Source organism: Lissotriton vulgaris, chromosome 1_1 (assembly GCF_964263255.1).
Source record: "Lissotriton vulgaris chromosome 1_1, aLisVul1.2, whole genome shotgun sequence".
In the NCBI taxonomy this organism is placed as follows: Eukaryota; Metazoa; Chordata; class Amphibia; order Caudata; family Salamandridae; genus Lissotriton; species Lissotriton vulgaris.
In genome coordinates this window covers 1,199,216,959-1,199,236,702 of record NC_141685.1, presented here as the reverse complement: position 1 = coordinate 1,199,236,702, position 19,744 = coordinate 1,199,216,959, and positions in this window count along the sequence as shown.

Sequence of the window (19,744 nt, the reverse complement as noted above, 5' to 3'; positions counted from 1 at the left end):
GCAGTGGCATATAGGTTAACGAAGAAGAGATAATCTGCTCGCATCTACTGCGCAAGTACATTAACTGCTAAGGAAAGGACATCCATTCAATAAAAATGCTAAGACCATATTTCAGAAGGAGATAAATGTGCCGATGAGCATTGATGTGGGTACCTTTTAGGTCAACATGTCTCTTATAGTTTCCCTGCTTAATAACAAACTTTTGAATAGTTCTGGTACAGTCTGATTATGCAGTGTTGGGGTATATAGTAGTACACCAGGGGTATACACCTAGATCAGATGGAAAGGAGGGTACCTTACATACAGAAGTGTGTCTACTATGATGGTGCGAAAGATACAGGCTATGATACTGTGTTGCTTTGTTCCCCCTTGTAACTTGAGTGACTATGCAAGACACTACCAAATAGCCCAATAAAGCATTTAGTCACCCATGCTGAAAGGAGGGTCTGTTAGGTTTGAAAAGCCCATCCCCGCAATGCACTTGTTTCATGCTGTTTTAGGTTAGCAATGTGTGGCTAAATGTACGCCATTTGTATTCATGTTGTGCAACCCACTGAGTTATCCCTGTAAAGTGTAAAGCTTCAGTTAGCGAGTGTGACTTCATTTTGTATTTTGTAATCCCTATTAGACTGCTTAGGCTGTGCTCGAACTAGGCCTCATTATTTAGTATTGCTTCCTTCAGCAGAACACTGTACTTCGTTATTATTTTCTCTTCTGTTCAAGGCTGTTTTCTGACTTACAAATGAAAAGGCCATTCTGACTTTGCATACCTTTCTGAGTGTGTAGCTGCTGAGCCCACGTTAGGAGACGCTGAGACTCAGCGGGGGGACCTCGACTGTCAGATAACATGTACCCATCTGGCAGGTGGTAGCTCATCCTACTGTGCCTCTTTATTCATGTTCAGCGCAGGCCCGTAGTTTTCCATGGTGGGCATGGTTGAAGGTTTCTCGGGTGGAATAATTAGTCACTGTAGACTTTTGGGGGGCCAGTCCTTCGGCAGACATCTTAGGGTTCAGTTAATGATGGACTCCTCGGCAGAGTATTGCCAATAAACAGGTAAGTTTGTATTCTCTACTGTCTGACTGACTTTTCATTCGTCGGAAGGCATAGCAGGTGATTGTAAGCAACCCAAGTGGCCCTTAAGGGCCACTTGGGTTGCTTGTGTTCCTATGAAGGAAGCACGTGCTTTCTCATCGCATTACAGGACAAAAGTGCACAGAGTCCTTAGGCGATAAAGAGAGAATCAGAAAAAAACAGCAGGATAAAAAGCAAAAACTCCATGTGCAACAAGAAGGTTCTGGTGTTTTCTTCCCAGAGGTGCTTAGAATATCCTGCCTTCCTTTCTTGGCCCCAGATATGTTGGGGTCACAATACACTGGTGTCAAACCCTTTGTGATGTTCAAGTATTATAGGTTAAAGCTCCTCTCCCTCATCAAGTCAGGGATGACACATACTGCTAAAACCTATGCTCCTTTGTCTCTGTCTGGGAGAAATATGCAGAACAATCATGGTGCAACAAATCTAGGGATGACCCTGCAGAAAGGGCAAAGTCCAACAATCTTCTATTTTTAACCAGTAGCATTTTTCATCCTTTGATGTTTCAGGTCATACTTATATTTAAAAATGTTAAATTAGAAGTCCCAGGATGCAACATAATAAGGGCTCGGGACTGCCCAGTGTGTTACACAAAGCATGATACTTCACAGTTGTTTCATTAGTTACATTCAACGCCACACGTTGTACTTATTATTCTGCACTTTTATGACACTGTCCTGATGTCAAATTTGTGACGCTATCCCTCACTCATGCCCACTCTCACATGGGTGGTTGGGAAACTGCTACTGAAGATGCCAACTTCCACCAATAAATACTATTGTACCCACCACACCCAACAGTTGGATGGTAATGTGCCACCTCCTAACTATCCCTTTCGAACTAGCCATTGGTGGCATAATAGCAAAAGTTGGCCCCCTACAAGGGACACCAAGCAGTCATAAAGACCGTATTGCCACGAACAGAGCTAAATGCAACAAATGAAGTAACCTAGAGGATCCCATTGTGGCTGCCGACAAAGAATCTCGGATTTTTTTGCAGGCTGTGGCTGGGCTATTCTCAATTAGTCTCCTATCTCTCTGTGATTTGGCAAGAGGGATGCTCCTGCCTCAACAGCAGCAGACAGTGTCATTTATCCTACCATGCTGACTCTGTCCTGTTGGGGCTAACTCATTCCCACTGGTAATGCAAAATGGCAGAGAATGTACCCTGCAGTGTAGTCAGAAAGAATACACACCCATCTGGAGGCAAGGCAAACCATGTAAACAGGTATTGACACTGCAGTCAAACGATTGGGGTAACCAAGATTGAGGGCATTAACAGAGAGGAGAAAGAGAGAGAGAGAGAGAGAGAGAGAGAGAGAAAGAGGACTTTTTATTGCAGGAGTGCAATACCCATTGGACTTAAAGGGCTTCAGACCCCCCCTCATGTGTGTCAGCCCGGCTGAGACAGCTTCACGTGTCGCAGGGTTTCCGTTCTCTCACAGAACTGTGCACAGAGACCTAGAACCTGGGTGAGTTAGGGTGACCCACAACTCACCTTTGTTTCAGAAATCCCCTTACCAAGCTAGCTACAGTGTCGCATCGGTAGTAAATACTTCCCAATGCCTTAGACAATCCAGAACATGAACTTAGAATACCTCAGGTATCGTGGAACGGATTGGTGTCAGTACAACGCGTTGTATTACAACGCGTTCCGTTACAACGCAGATTTTACAACGCGGGATCCATTACAACGGATGTCATTACAATGCATGGCATTACATCGCTAATGCTATTACAACGCATGGCATTACATCGTAAGTATAGGTAAGTATACCTTCTTAAAAAAATGTTATTTAGTTTATTGTAATTAATTTATTTAAAATAATTTAATTAAAAGACATTTTAAAATTGTCATTAAATTAATTTAATTAAATAATATCTATTTAATAAATAATATCTATTTAATAAATGTAATTTTATTAAAAATAGTAATTAATTTAATTTAATAAAAAAAAGTAATTAGTTTAAAGTACATATTTTTTATAATGAAATTAAATTAAATTAATAATAATTATTTATTTAATTTAATTAATTTATTTTAAAAATGTAATTAATGTAAAATAATTAATTTAATTTATTAAATATATTTTAATCAATTTGAAAATGGTAAATATAATTTAATTATCCCTAAACACAAACCCTGCCCTAAAACCTAAAAACACCCCTGTACCCCAAAACCCAAACCCTGCCCTAAAACCTAAAAACACCCCTGTACCCCAAAACCCAAACCCTGCCCTAAAACCTAAAAACACCCCTGTACCCCAAAACCCAAACCCTGCCCTAAAACCTAAAAACACCCCTGTACTCCAAAACCCAAACCCTGCCCTAAAACCTAAAAACACCCATGTACCCCAAAACCCAAACCCTGCCCTAAAACCTAAAAACACCCCTGTACCCCAAAACCCAAACCCTGCCCTAAAACTTAAAAACACCCCTGTACCCCAAAACCCAAACCCTGCCCTAAAACCTAAAAACACCCCTGTACCCCAAAACCCAAACCCTGCCCTAAAACCTAAAAACACCCCTGTACCCCAAAACCCAAACCCTGCCCTAAAACCTAAAAACACCCCTGTACCCCAAAACCCAAACCCTGCCCTAAAACCTAAAAACACCCCTGTACCCCAAAACCCAAACCCTGCCCTAAAACCTAAAAACACCCCTGTACCCCAAAACCCAAACCCTACCCTAAAACCTAAAAACACCCCTGTACCCCAAAACCCAAACCCTGCCCTAAAAACACCCCTGTACCCCAAAAACCAAACCCTGCCCTAAAACCTAAAAACATCCCTGTACCCCAAAACCAACACCGTGCCCTAAAACCTAAAAACACCCCTGTACCCCAAAACCCAAACCCTGCCCTAAAACCTAAAAATACCCAAACACCCCAAAATATATACATCAGTACCCCAAAACATATACTCCTATACTCATACTTATTTAAAAAATTACTTAAATTAATATATTTAATTTATAATATTTAAAAACGAAATAAATATTTTTTTATAAATAATAATAAATAAATCAATTATAAAATATTAAAAAAAAAAAAAAAAATTAAATACTTACCAATACTTACGATGTAATGGTATGCGTTGTAATAGCATCTGCTATGTAATGCCATGCGTTGTAATGGCATGCATTGTAATGGTATTTGCGATGTAATAGCTGCGTTGTAACAGCATTACGTTGTAATAGATGCGTTGTAAGAGTAACACACCTCGTGGAACACATGAACACTCTTTCGTTATATTATCATTACAAACCGAAACTGGGAGGCAGAGAACACACGTGCAAGTTTGAAATGTTTATTTTTCAATGCAACATTCTCAAACGCAGTATCTTATATAATATCAACATACATATTATAAAAATCAGAGTTAGCAGCATAGTCACTAATCCATAATAAGCAAAAGGTGATAGCATGTTATGATGCAGAGATCTATAGAATTCTGTATCACCTATATTTCGCGCACCCTAATTAGCATATTATATTATATCTAAGAAGGTCTCATCTGGGTTCTTAGCAGGGCGGACCCATACCTCTAATTCTCAGTAGAAGGAGATCACATCAACCGCTACCAGCTCTCAGCATGCGAAGCATCAAGTGTGTTGATTCATTCCCTGTAACTGTATCTTAAACCCACGTAGAGCCATAATTTGGCACAAACATTATTTGTGTTATGACTAACGTGGTGCGAGGATCAGGCCTACAGCAACCTTGTGTTAGGTTATTCTGAGAGTGTGCAGTTCTCAGTGTGCAGACAGTTGTACCAAGTGTACTAAGCACGACTGATATCAGTGCAATAACATATTATTCTCAAATAAACACATCTTTCGTCTAGGTTAAAAGCTGCAATGACAATTAGGTGTCGTGTGCAAAACCGAAGCAGAAAGAAAATATGGCGTTTAAACATTTAATAAGCACATGCTAACTTAACACAATATATAGAAACGTAGTAACCATATGACACACGGGCACACACACAGCTGCACCCAAGTACTTCACAGGTCTTTTTAGTCCCCCCCCAAAAAAATTTGGCTCTAGTTGCGTCTCTGTACTATTGCAACAATTGTATCAATAAACAAAAAAAATAAGTCACAAATTATAGCTTTGCAACAGACCCCTGAACTTGAATGTAATTCAAAAACATATTTTGTGAAGCGTTAAGTGTCATAATTTTTAGCCTCGTGCTTCTGCGTTCATGTTTTGTCATAGGGTTCTAGATTCTTGTTATTCGTTCATTATCAGAAGCCCTACCAATGGTAATAATTTGCCAATATGACCTTGCACCCACTTTATGTGTGGAAGCAGTGAATGCATGTACAGTCGTGAAAAAGTATCTAGTACAGATATGGGCTCACTCGAGTGTGCCATTCTTTGAGAAGCCATCGAAAATTGTTCTTCATTCCACAAGCTATGTGTGGATGTGTGAGGTGTACTAAAAAAACAAGGGGCACATTAGCAACCGCCAGCGATAATTCTCACTGCCCGTGCTTAGCAGTGCTTAGCAAGGTTATCTCCCTTTTGCAGGAGACATCGCTGGTTTTCCAGCGATGTTCCCTGCAAAAGGGCGATAACCTTGCTGACACGACCCACACGGTCGTATCAGTACAATTCACCCCCTATGTTAGGGGTGCCTAAGTCAAGATTTTCTCCAAAAACTAACGTCTGCTAAAATGCTAGGGCATCCTTGCTGATAGCACGAAGCCCCGCTGTTGATGTCCTGACATGTAGTGTATGTCAGGAACGCTCACTTTGCAAAGGGAGGCGTAGTGCAAAAGTGTGCTAATATGCGATTATGCATGTTAGCACCCTCTTGTAAATAGGGCGATATTTTTACCTCCGCTTTTTAGCTTTTTAATCCCAAAAAAGCGGAGATGAAGCCCTTGTAAATATGCCCCTAAATATTTTGTTTCAGTAGAAAACTATACACAATGATTTCAGAGGAGGTATTTAATAAAAGCAGTCACTAACACACTCGAGACTTGTTTATTTCCCCGGTAAATATAGGCATGATATCTGAGAGTAGATAAAAAAAAATGAAGGAAGTGAGTCACCAAAATCAAAATTATTTGCTGCAACACACACGTATTCATTCATTAATCATGTAAACAAATAGTTTTGGAAACTGATGTGAAAGTACCGTCAGTGCAGTGAACGGGCGGTGAGTGAGTGAGCAAATCAGATAAAATGCCTCAAAGAAATGCAGGCAGATGTCAATTTTTATTATTCTGTCACATCCCAGATACTGACAACCACATGGGTCATAGCGCTGTATCACCAACTAGCTGATGTCAGCAGATCACAGAGGTCGATCACAAACATAAAGGCGATATGATCCATCCAGGCTGATCGCCAGGGGTTATTTACAGAGCATGAGGATAAACACAATCGATCACTATAATTAGTAATTATCTCTACCTTTAGTTTTTGCGCTCATCAGTGCCGATACACTTTAATTTTCAAATAGTTAGATTGGGTCGTGCAGAACCTAAAAATCTGAAATAAAACCGTTCGCCAAATAGGACAGGTTGTCCAGAGGCTTGAAGGTTGCCCAGGACATAATGCTTCTGAGCTCATAAAAATAGCTTTTCTTCCTTGGGTTCCTGCCTACACATCTCATAGGACCACTAAATCATCTGGAAATAAATGATGACTTCCTTCACCTCTGCCCGCTCAAAAATAACTTATGATAGACCAGTTTCTGTAGCATAAACAGTGTGAGCACTGAGACAGGATAATGTAGTGTTATTTGAAATCGCTTTTTTAAGTTTAAAGTGGCAGCAGCAATGCGCGTTTATGAGTTGCCATTTTTCATGCCTGCCCCTTGGAGCACGTTGCTCGAGAACCTCTTGAGAATTTTTAACTCTGAAGAATCCATGACTAAGAGGGAGCAAACTGCCAAGTAGCTGCTCCTTTAGTATGCAAGGCATTAATCAGTGTCCGGGTTGAATTTCCCACTGCTGCAGAGCTTAGCTGAAAAGTTATATGGGGCAGTAGCTTGCTTTGAAATTAAAACTCCACCTGTGCTGTCATTGTTAACGTTGCTCTGATCAAGGTTTCATGTTTGAAAAACGGTACCGAATGGGCGTCACCCATTACAAACCCTCTGCATAGCTCTGTGTGATGTCACCAGTCACACTGCGGATTTTCTAAAAGTACAAATGGCTTAATCGCTAACGAGTGTTAGAATCTAGGGGGAGATTTGCAAGGGTAATATCGCCGCTTTAGCTGGACTTTTTCCCGCTAAAGTGGCGATATTTTTATCGCCCTATGAGAAAGCTGTCGTTAACAGCGATAGCTACAGGTTTGGGGCCCGATTTGCATGTCAGCGATATTTATCGCTAATGACATGCGAAGTGGGCGTACCCAAACAGTTAGCGACTGAAAACAGTCACTAACACAGCTATCGCCTATTAGCAAGGCAGGCGAAGCCATTAAAAAAAATGCGCTAAGCGCGATTATCCCTATAATCTAATGCCTGCTAAAAAGTGAACTTACCTGTATAGTCAGTGGTGGGGGGATTATCAGATTAAGCCCCCATTGGCGTTAAAGCGAGAATATCGCTGGAAATCCAGAGATATTCTCACATTTAGCCCCTATCGCTGGATATTTTAGCACAATGGAGAAAAACGCTGCTAATAGCATGTTTTCTCTGCTAAAATATCCAGCGATGGCCGTAATAAAAAAAATGTTGCCAAGCACCTTTAGCGATAGATATCGCTATTCCTTGCTAATATGCCCCCTGGTTGCTTAGCTGTTTTTTTATCGACTACTATTGATTATTTGACATTATGCAACCTCACGTTTGCAAAGAGTGTTTTTTCAAATTAAGATTGCACAAAATTATATTTTTGCAGTTCCAACAAAATACAAAGTTAAAATATATTTACGTTTTGTTCTCGCCTACAGAGTGCTGTAGCTATCTGTCATAGTACCATGTCACCAATATACTGCTACATATCTACGTCATACACAATGAAAACAAGGTCAGTGAGCCTTTGTTTAGCTACCCCTAGCTATTCCCTGTTGTCCAGGCGCAGTCGGCACAGGTAAGAGCAGTGAGGCAGTTGCAGGGCTGGGTAGGAAGTCGACAGACAACAAGATAGGTAAAATTAAACAAAAATTTAAATAAAACCACTTACCTTGCTCTAGTCATATAGTAGAGTGGGGGATACGGCGAGCGCAAACTAAGTGGTTTTATTTATTATTTTATTTGATCTTACCTATTCTGTCGTCTGTTAACTTCCCCCAACCCCTTCCCACCCTACCGCTGCACCTCTCTTACCGCTGCCGGCCACACTTGATGTTGACATTTTTTGAGACTTGCCATTGGATACGGAGCAGTCATTAACGCAATGACAGTTTACGGGAAGTTGCATTACTTTGACATTATTTTTCGCATTAACTTTTGTGATTCAGTGGGGTTAGAAATAGTCCAATTTTTTTTAAATAAGCTTTATTGCCTTTTATTTTGCATACATCAGACACCTTGAGACAATCATTACATTCTAGCCTTGGTCAGGCAAACCAGCCCATGGACCTGTTGTTGCTGTCAATATCCTCGTTGTGCCTGTTCATGGTAGTGCGGGATTGCCCCATTGTCCCTTTAATTACAGATTATAACCGCCAAGAACGAGGCCTCAAACAACAACTGCAACCCCCCCACCCACACTTCTGTCTTCCCCTGAGCATCGCTCCAATCGCTGAATATGCTCCCTGATATTCCAACCGTAAGCAACGATGGTGCGCTGAGGGCTCCTGTGGAGTTCCCTTACTGTCCCCTAAGATGCTGACGCCAGACTCAATATTTCTTTTCTGTTGGGGTACCACATTTTACCCTTGCCCCGGGGGTGCACTACCTGTTGGATTCTCTCTGGTGTGGAAGCCTCAGAGCCACTGTCCATCCTCATTAAGTCTGTCACTAGACCCTCCCATGCTTGGCCCTCTCCGGCTTGCCCACTCCCCGCCATGCTTTCCTAAGCAGTACTCTGCTCTTGCAACCCGCCCACTTCTCCTTCTCGCATCTCCACCTGAGGACATCGGGACCCCCTGGTTTCTTCCAGCTACTAGTGATTTTCAGCTTTGCCAGAATGAATGCCAAAACCTGAAACATGGATGTGTTTTGGTTTTAGCAGAGTGTGGAAATAAGTGAAGCAGTACGTGAGCCGGTGTGCATGGGACCACCCTTTGCATCACCCTTTCTGTCACTTTGGTCACTTCTTGCCAGTATTGGGTATGGAGGGAAAGCTCCAAACCATATGTATAAACGTCGTCCCCTGCTCCTGACACCTCGGGCATCTAGCATCTGCACCAGCAAAATATTGGTTAATACGTTCTTGAGTTAAATAGGCTTGGTGGAGTATGTAAAAACTGATCAAATTAAACCGGGAATTTCGAGAAACTTTGTCAGCTCGATCCAAAACATTATCCCAGTCCTTATCTTCTAGTGGCCTACCAGGGTTATCCTCCCATTTGTGTTTCAGTCTATCTAGTGGTTGTGCGGAGTCATGCCCAGTAGCTCTGTATAAGCAGGCCACTGCCTTGATGGTGCCTCCCGCCAGGGTCATGTATTCACATGTGTGAAGTTGCGGAGGTTCCGCTGCCCCCGCCCCCCCAGTGTCGCCGTATTGTTTCTGTGACCGCCCTTGTAGGCGGAAGTGTCCTGGTGGTATGTCCCAGTCCGCTCTGAAACTCTTGAAGGAAAGGAGCTCTCCATCCCGAAATGAATTCCCGACCTTTGTCTCCCCCGCTTCCCTCCATTTGTACTGGCCGTGCGACTGCCCTACGTGAGGGAGAGCCTCCAGTGCCTGCACCTCCATCTCTGTGAAGTATGGGCGCTTTGATTTAGTTTCTGCAGGCATCAGCCCCAGCAGCGGTATATCACGCTATGCTCATTACTGCTAATTTGTTGAGGTCTAATCGTCCTCAGCAGGGTTTGAAACATCTCAGACCCCTCCGGGGCAAACAGAGGCATCCCCCTATCTGGGTCCCGGACCCCCGCAATCCATTGTGTAAACCGCTGCAGCTGTCCCACCAGGTAGTTAGCTTCCATATCAGGCAGTGCCATGCCACCCCCTAATCTGGGTCACTTTAATGTAGCAAGGGCTACCCTTCTGCGTCCCGGCCCCCATATAAAAGCCAACATGCAAGAGTCCAGCACCTTGAACCAGGCAGCTGATATCCAAATTGGCAATGTTACAAAAAAGTAAAGCAGCCGGGGTAACGCGACCATTTTAAGTAGCGAGAGTGGGAGCTTCCCCCAGAAGGGCATAGGGTCCTTAAGCGAGAGGAACGCCCTCCCTACGTTGCCCTCCTTCACGTCCTCCACCATGTGGAGTATGTGGACCCCCAGATAGCGAAAGAAACGGGGCTCCCATCTTAAATTCTCCAAATTCAGAGGGGGTCTTGCATCCCTCACCAGGGGGAACAGCTTGGACTTCAGCCAGTTCACACGTAGCCCCGATAAGGAGCCAAAGTGCTCCATCATTGCCTTGCTCTCGGTAGGTCACTCTCTGCATCATTGAGGAATAGTAGGAGATAGTCTGCGTATAGCGAACCTTGATGCCGTATCTCTCCCACCTGAATCCCCTGGTACTCCCTGCCGGACCATGCCACACAAGCTAATGGCTCCACTGCTAAGCCGAACAGCAGCGGGGACAGGGGGCATCCATGGCGTGTCCCCTCTCCACTCGATATTGCGTTGATATTGTGTGACCCGTGCGGACTCTTCCCAGTGCATCAGCATATAAGAGCTTCACCCAGCCTATAAAGCCCTCTCCCAGGCCCATTTTTGACAATACCGCATATAGGAACACCCATTCAAGGCTATCAAATGCATTTTCCATGTCTATGGTGAACACTGCCCCCCTCTGCACCGCCCATGATCCTAATTCAATAATAGACAGTAGCATGCGTATGTTTAGGGTTGTATTTCGACAAGGTATGAATCCTGCCTGGGCCTGATGTACCAGTGGTACCATATAGAGGAGTAGGCGCGTAGCCAGTATTTTACTTAGAATTTAGATGTTGAGATAAAGCATCGACATCGGGCGATATGATTCGCACTACAGGGGGGACTTGTCCGGCTTCGGGATCGGGACTACCACCGCCTCTCTAGTCGTACCCGGCAGGCAGCCCTTCTCCCTGGCCTCCGCGTACATCTCCACTAGCCTGAGGGTCAGCACGTCCAAGTACCTGGCATAATACTCTTTAGGGAGTCCATCCATGTCTGGTGTTTTCCCTCTCGCCAGTGCTTTATTAGCTACTCGGATTTCTCTGTCTGAGAATGCTGCCCCCAGAGGCTCTGCCTCCTTGTCTGTCAGGGCATGCATCGGAAGGTCTGCCAGGTACTCTTCCACGTCCCCCCCTCCCTGGGTCCTGGGCTCGTGTATAGGCACTCGTAGTACCCCGGGAAACTCTCATCAATGTCATCCTGCCGATACAGATGTCGCCCGCCTGGACCCGTTAACTCTAGAATGGAGTGCTCCCTAAGGATAGGGGTAGCAAGCCACGCCAGCAATTTGCCCGCCTTATCTCTCTCTGCATGTGTTCTATCCATGTAGGCTCGGTAATCGAAGCACCTCTATCTCTTCTCCTGTACCGCCACTTCCTCCTTTGCTTCAAGCAACTCCTGCTGTAGGTCCGGAGCATTCGGACATCTGCACTCCCCTTCCCCCAATGCCCGGTCTGCCCTTTCCACGTCCGTCACTAGCGTACGTCTCACCTCCATGGATGGTGCCATGCAACACCCCCTAATCACGGCCTTAACAGCCTCCCATTCAGTCACCCTAGAGTCCATAGTGTGTGCATTGTCCATGAAGTATGTGACGATGTGCTCTTTAATCTCATTATGGAACACTTGGTCGTCAAGTGCCTCCGGCCTGAGGCGCCAAGTGGGGATGGGTTGACGTTCATGTCCCCATTGCAGTCGGGCTAATAGAGGATTGTGTTCAGACACCGTCCGCGTGAGATATTTCGTCTAGTGGTGTAGTGTAGTTCCTATATTCCCAATAGGCTCTGCACATTGGTATAATATATACTATAGAATTGACGTAGGACTTAAGTCTACTAGGTCTCTATTGAATATATTAAACTTAATTGTGAGTGCCAGCTAGCTCAGAGGTCACTAGAAACTTTCTTGAATAAACAAGAAGGGATTAGTTTCTGACAACCGCATAAACATGACATCTTTGTTTCCCCAAGATAAAACGTACCTTCAGAGTTGTGGAAACAATAGATAGAGATTTTACTCAGTAAATCGTGCATGCTTTGTCTCAACAGAGGTGCAGAGAAATAGAGAGACGGGCGTTTTCAATAAAAGTATTTATTGAACAGTCTTCTTTCTCGTGCAGAAGAAATTAACTGCTACAGTCGTAATAATGGCTGTAAAGTATAATGCGTACAGCAAGAAGCGTATTATAAAATAATACTGTAAAAGCATGCAATGGTTTTTAGACCATAGATAAATACATACATAAATACCAAAGGCTAAAAATTAATCAACTGATGCTTCTAAAATACGCCTACCCCAATGTACCTAACTTAAGTCTAGTACGAGGGAAGAAGTAAGTGAGGTGTACCAAAAATCTAGTATTCTTTTGCCAAGAATCTATCCAAGATTTCTCTTATGGTCTAATCAGCTACGTACCTTGGTTTAGAATGAAGGAGGTCTAGTATCTCTCTGTCGCAGGACTCGATTTCCCAACACCCCGCATGGGGAGCTTGGAAACACTGGAGCTGGATTTCTCGGCAAGAGAAAAGACAGCATCTCTCTCAGTGCATCTGCTGGAGGGTCGGCTTCCATCGGCACTTGCTGAAGCAGGATGCGTCGGGCAAGTAGATAGTCGAAATGCTCCAAACCACCGCCTGTTTGCTAGGGCAAGTGTGGGCATATTTATACCTTGAAGGTGCTGAATTTGACGTGCAGTTGGACATGATAACATCATCAAAGAGTCTTGGTTCTTTGAAAACTCCAAGAGTTTTTGGACAAATCAATATTCAAGCAAGGGGAAGTCCCTAACTGCTGAAGCCAATTTTTCCAAGAAATCATTGTGGATTTTTGGAACTAGTGGAAGTAGCCATGCCGCATTTGGACTGCATGAGCTATGTCTAAATATGGTTGTGATTTCTATGCCTATATAGGGATATGGTAATTTATACCTATATAAGGGCATGAATCGGATAAATTACACTAGGGGCCTAAAGTGCTATACAACACCCACTCCACTTTATTATGTTCAACATTACCAAATTTCAAGCACTAAAACATATCTAAAGCATGTGTTTACAATCCCACCCAATAATACATAAAATGCATCTGAAAATGGTTATGTACACATAAAACGAGCATTTGTGTAGTACGCATTTAAAAGCAATGATTCCATTGTAAGCATATAATAATATATTGAAAATGCTAACCAAATGAATCACAAAATTATATTTATGAAATGGCTCTCAGTTACAGAACAAAAATGGAGACTACCCCATAGCAGAGTATATATATTATCTGTTTTGGTTTGTGGATAAGATCAATATTGTTTCTAGGAAGTATTAAAAGAATTCTTGTTCTCTAAGAAGAGTTCTAGCTAGATTACTTTGTGCCAAAATAAAAGTTCAATTTTGAAAAAAAAGTCAAATCAAATCGTAGAGAAATAGATTAACAAAGTTAGAAGTCTTTGTTTTGAAAAAGCGAAGGTCGAATTCAGGGTTCATGGAACGCTGTGTGCTAATTTCAAAAGTTATTCTCGGTGTCAGTAGATGAAAGATGAACCACTTCATTAAGTAGATCAATCGTACACAGATGAGAAGCATCGCCAGTCGCATTAGCAATGTTCGCAGCAGATGGTACTTGTGTGCCTGTTGGTCCACGTATCCCACCCTCAGCTGGAACTGCTGGTGAGACCTCAATGAATGCCGTCATCAGGATTGGTAGACGTTGGGGACAACACAATGCATGAGCCGTTACTGAACCAAGTAAAGCGTCGATATCCGTTGGCAGTGCTGATGGAACAGTTAGACAGATATCCAACACACATTCCTCTCCACAAAGCAGGCATCATAGAACAGGTAAGAAATCGTCTTAAATACATGTACTATAACACTGGTACCAGACATGTTTAAGATACAACCTAACATTTCTGAGAAATGTATGGGGCAGCTTGTTGATAATAGGGCGTGTATCTCCGCAGAAGACCTTGCAACTTGCAGATCATACGTCTCTCTGGACGAGGTCAGTGGCACTGTTTTAAAAAAAAAAAGAATGGCTTTCATTCTGCTTAAAGTATCAATTCATATAGAAGAGATGTTCAGTGAAGGCCATAGTGGTGACTTCCCGTCTGTCTTAGTTTCAGGAAACAATACTTGCATACAACAAGTGACCCTGGCTGACACACTAACGAGACAGGCTATTCCTGGCATCATTCCACAACAGCTGAGATCACTCAACATTATGTAGCTTCCATCAGAAAGCTGCCTAAAAAATGGATCTATCACTGCTGCCGGGGAACCCTGCAGGTGTCAGGATAGGTTATTTGAAGAACTGTTGCAGGCTCCATATAAATTAATACCCTGACATAAAAGAGTTCCGCTTAGTGCATTGTTGCAATTTTTACCACTAAGAAACACCTCCTTTCCCCCACTCCAACATTTGTGTGTGAATGGTAAATCCCAGGTCGACTTTATGTATTCCTTACCCAACCTTTCATACAGGCCTGCTGGTACGTGTTTTAAGCAATACTGAAACTGGAATATCGTTACTGATATTGTGATGGTGCCATGTATTATCCATTCCACTACTGGTTTCTCAGAAATAGTTAATGGTAATCTTTCCAGTTTTTCTATGCTCAGCACCGTATAGTCTGCTCCCCGCTGTGCCAAAGAGATTTGCTTATCTGTAAGGTTAAATCCAGTAAACAATGACGTGGTGTTGATTAGACGCTAAGGCACATAGACTGAATGAAGGTTTTGTAACGTCCAGCCTAGCAGCATTATAGAACGCAATTGAGACTGGCCATGCTGTAACATGAGCAAGTCCTGTTCCATTATGTCAATGGCAGAGGATACAATGCTGTCCAAAGAATAAATTCTGGATGACAGAGTTGTTAACCCATTGTCAACTACAGAGAGAGCTTTCTCTCAATGAATACAATCAATGTCTTGTATTCTTTCTGCAGTTTCCATTTGCTTGACTTTCCAGGCTTTATTATATGCGGCATAGATACCGGCGTATATGAAACGTTTATGACGTGGTTTGCGAGGTCCTAGTAAGAAGTCTCTCAAATCAACGCCATCTTTAAGTAAAGTTAGGTGTAGTTTGATTTCTGGAAGTGCGGATTTTTGTAGCCACTCAAGGCACAATTTTCCCGGACGACCTGGGAGTGGCCAAGAAGAAGCCATCACGGAAAGGAGGAACATGGCGGCGGCAGGCTAACGGCTGCTGCGAGGCTCTGATCCTGATGCCCTAGGACGAGTTTGCTTAGGTCTCTATTTCCCCTCAAAGCATGGACTACGATAGCGTATGTGCTGGTGAGTGCGAATGTTACCTTTGAGTTTTGTTTGGGCGTACTTACACTTAGTTTTTGCCTTATTTTTTCCCCCCGCTCTCGGGCTGGGAGTGTTTGCAGAGTGCGAGCGTGAACCAAGGGCAGCGAAACCGGCGGCGCTAGGACCTACACGGCAGGCCGGATGAGAGAGCACGAACGGGCCCGTGAGTGCGAGCAGAGGTATGCCGAGGAACCGGTCACCCGGCAGTTGTATCGCATTTCAAGTAAGACAAGTAAGACGCTACAACCGGGATTATGTTCAGGACTTGGGCAGGCTGGATACGGTGATAGCGTCGCGCAGACGGTAGAGAATAACGGACCCCGGGTTAGCTGTTACAGTGTAAGATCTCGCTCGAGAGCGGCTCTCTGGTACCGGTCTACTCTGTCTTTATGCTACGAAACTGTACCTTTACCTGTGTTTCTATCCTGCTGTGACTCTGCTGGTTGTATGGCTACAGACAGGGGAATACCTGTGACACGGCAATCTACCCTTTGCTTAGAAAGCGCCTCCAGCAACAGTAACGGAAACGCAGCAGGGGGTCCCGCACTTGCTAGTGCTTCTGAACAACTCCCCAAGGACGCTGTAAATACTGGTGAACAAAAAAGTGCAGCAAAAAACAGATACCAGCTCCGCTCTAAGCAGGAACTTAAAAAAAGGAGTTCTAAATACGGCTGACTTGGTTGAGGTTGGAAGTAGAGGTCCAGTGCCAATTTCACCTGGTAAACAAAACAGGAAAGGGGGTGCAAGGAGGGGTAAAGCTAAGGGCTTAAAACAATCACAACCACTCAAAGGTACCCCCTCACTTAAGAGTTACTTTAAGATAATGGAGCAAGCAGTGTCTTCTAAAACGAACAGTATCGAAGTAAATGAAGGGGGAGGAGGAATAAATAAGGATTTTCAAGGTCTGGTCAGACCTGTCGGTAATACTTCAGTCATAACGGACATAACGGACATACCTGATAAGCCTAATAATTCAAGCATAGCAACAGTTTCCCCTCTCTTAGCCACTTTTCCTTTGAGTAATAAATATGTGGCTCTGGAATCCTCTGAGACAACTACTGTAGCAGCCTCTTTAACTGAAGTACATGTACAGTCTCCAGCTAGTGATAAAAGTGATAAAAGTAGGCAGGCGGGTGAGATTGTACAGAATATCGAACAGGATACTGAATCCCAATTTTCTTACACCGAGACAGTACCAAACCCTGGAAGTAAAGGTTTATTTTCACTCCCGGCTGAGGAAGAAGGGGCTTGTGGAGGTAGTGATACGGCAGACAAAAGTCTAGGATCTATATTACAGTCCTTGAGAGTTGATTTACTGGGTAGATTCGAGATCTCTGAAAAAAACCAACAGCGTCTGCATGATAGATTTGACCTTTTAGAGGCAAAAATTGAGGGTATTAGTACCAGAAACTAGCGCATTAGAGGGAAATGTCTCATTACTCACAGAGACCTCAAAAGTTAACTCTAAAGACATTGCAGCCTTAAAAGCTCAGAATCGATCCTTGACTATGGATTTGGAGCGATTGGAAACCCAAATCCGTAGAAATAATCTGAGGATCTTAAAAATTCCGGAAGGGTCCGAGGTGGAAGACATAAAAGGATTTGTCTGCAGATTATTACGTGAAGATATCCTCAAGGACCGCCCGGATATAGATTTGGAAACTGAAATTCAGAGGGTGCATTGGGACCCATATAGGTTGCATCCAGACCGAAAAGCTCCCAGGAAGATCTTGGTATATTTCCAAACGTATTGCGTGAAAGAGCTGATTCTTAATAGATGTTTATCACGCACTTCTTACATTTTTCGAGCTAATCTATATCACATTAGATCAGATATAGGTGGTAAGACTGCTCAAAGGCAATGGGAGCTTGGTTCTAGAATGCCAGAATTACGCTCTATGGGTGCCACTGTACAAATGAAATTCCCAGCACTTCTCAAAATAATGTGGAATAATAAAATGTACACGTGCCAGTTTCCAGAGGGAGTGGATGCAGTGTTAGGCAGGATGAAGGACCAGACGGAATAGCATAATTTAGCGATGGTAGATTTGTACCATCTGCTTTAATCCTGTCCTTACCTCAGTTAGGGAGGGTTAGAGAGAATGTTCAGGAGTGTGGGGGGGGGGAAAAAGAAAGAAAAAAAAACGAATAAATAATGTGATGTTGGGTGAGGGCTTAAGGGAAAGGGAAAAAAAATAAAAAAATAAAAAATAAAAATAAAAAGATTTTCAATTTGGTAGTATATATGAATAAATATGTAGACAGGGAATGTGAGACCTTTGTTCTCAGGGTGGGGCGATCAGGATCATAGGGCCTCCTAGGGCGTATTTTCGCCAATCAGGAGGGAAGGGTTCCTCGGGGGGAGGGAGGGTGGGGTGTCTAGGGGTGGGGGTAAAAATCAACTAAAAATGTCCTCATGCACCATAAAAATCTACTTTTCTTTTGAGCATTATAATTATTATTATGGGTTATTACGTTTTGTTATTAGCCACAACCGAAAATTAAAAAAATTTGATGTCTCAAGCTAGGCATACTACAATCCTCTCCTGGAATGTGAATGGTTTAGGGAGTTGCAAGAAACAATTTAATGTATCTAATTTTTTAGAAAATGCTGGAGCTTTGTTAGTTCTTTTACAAGAAACTCACTTGGAAGCGAAAGAATGTAGAAATATTTTTATAAAGCACAAGTGGGTTCAAGATATTTTCTGTTCTAAACAATCTGGCACCACAAGAGGGGTGGCAATTATAATTTGTGCTTATAAAGGAATTGTTGTTCACGACTGGGCTACAGATCAGTCAGGAAGGTGGTTGGCCGCAGTGATATCAATAAGCACAGTCAAACTTCTATGTGGGGTCTACTATGGTCCAAATGAGGATAATCCTTGTTTTCTACATAAATTAGAAAGTTATCTGCTACAATTTACCATCCCTATAGTGCTCGGAGGTGATTTTAACCTGTTATTAGACCCTGAAATGGACCGCACCTCAAAGGCTAGATATAACTGTCCAAAAAAATTGACTTATATCTTAAAAAATATCATTAAAGAGTATACGTTATGTGATGTCTGGAGAGTTAAACATGGTTCCCGGAGAGAGTATTCATTCTATAGCAAAAAATACCATCAGTTTTCTAGGATAGATTATTTTTTGCTTGATAGATCGATGTTAGCAAACACACTCTCTATCGCCTATATCCCGAATGGGTTGTCGGACCACTCAGTGGTTAAGTTAAGCATTAATATTCAAAAAAGAAATTCTCTAGAATTTAGGTGGACTTTGGATAGGACTATCCTGCTTAATGAAGATTTTAACAATAAAATTAAGGAAAGTATACTAGAGTTTTTCTTATTTAATAATGACTCAGCTCCAGACCGTATCATATGGGACGCTCTTAAATCTTTCTTAAGAGGAATGTATGGTTCCCAAATGGCTCTGAACAGAAAGTTAATTAAAGAAAGGGAGGCAAATGATCTTAGTTTAATTAAAATAAAAGAACAGCAGCTTCTTTTTGCTATCTCCAACAAGCAAACTGAGATATTAAGACTGGAAAAAGAACTTGCAGCCCTGCACACCACCCACAGATTAAGGACTGAAAAAATACTTAAAGATAAGTGAGAGGTAAGCAAGTTACGCCACTTTGAATATGGTGAGAAATGTGGATCATTGCTAGCCTGGAAAGCTAGGTCGGAGAGGTCTAGAAATAACATCAAATCTTTAATACAACGAGGAACGGGTTCTGTTTTGTCAGAAGACAAAGACATTAAAGAGGAGGCCAGATCTTTCTATGAAGATCTCTATCGCGAAAAAGTGAATTGCTCATCTGATGAACTAGAAAATCTGGACATTTTGAGAAATTTGACACAATTGAGTATTGAAGACATATCCTCTTTGGCAAAGGAAATAACTGAAGGGGAAATTAGATCCCAACTGAAGAAAATGGCAAAAAACAAAGCTGCAGGTCCTGACGGGCTCCAGATTGAAATCTATAAGGATAACATGGATGAACTTTTATTCAGGGACAGCAAATTCCGACCTCCTGGTTGGATGCAACTATTTCACTAATTGTGAAACCGAATAAAGACCCAGAAAGGATAGAATCATA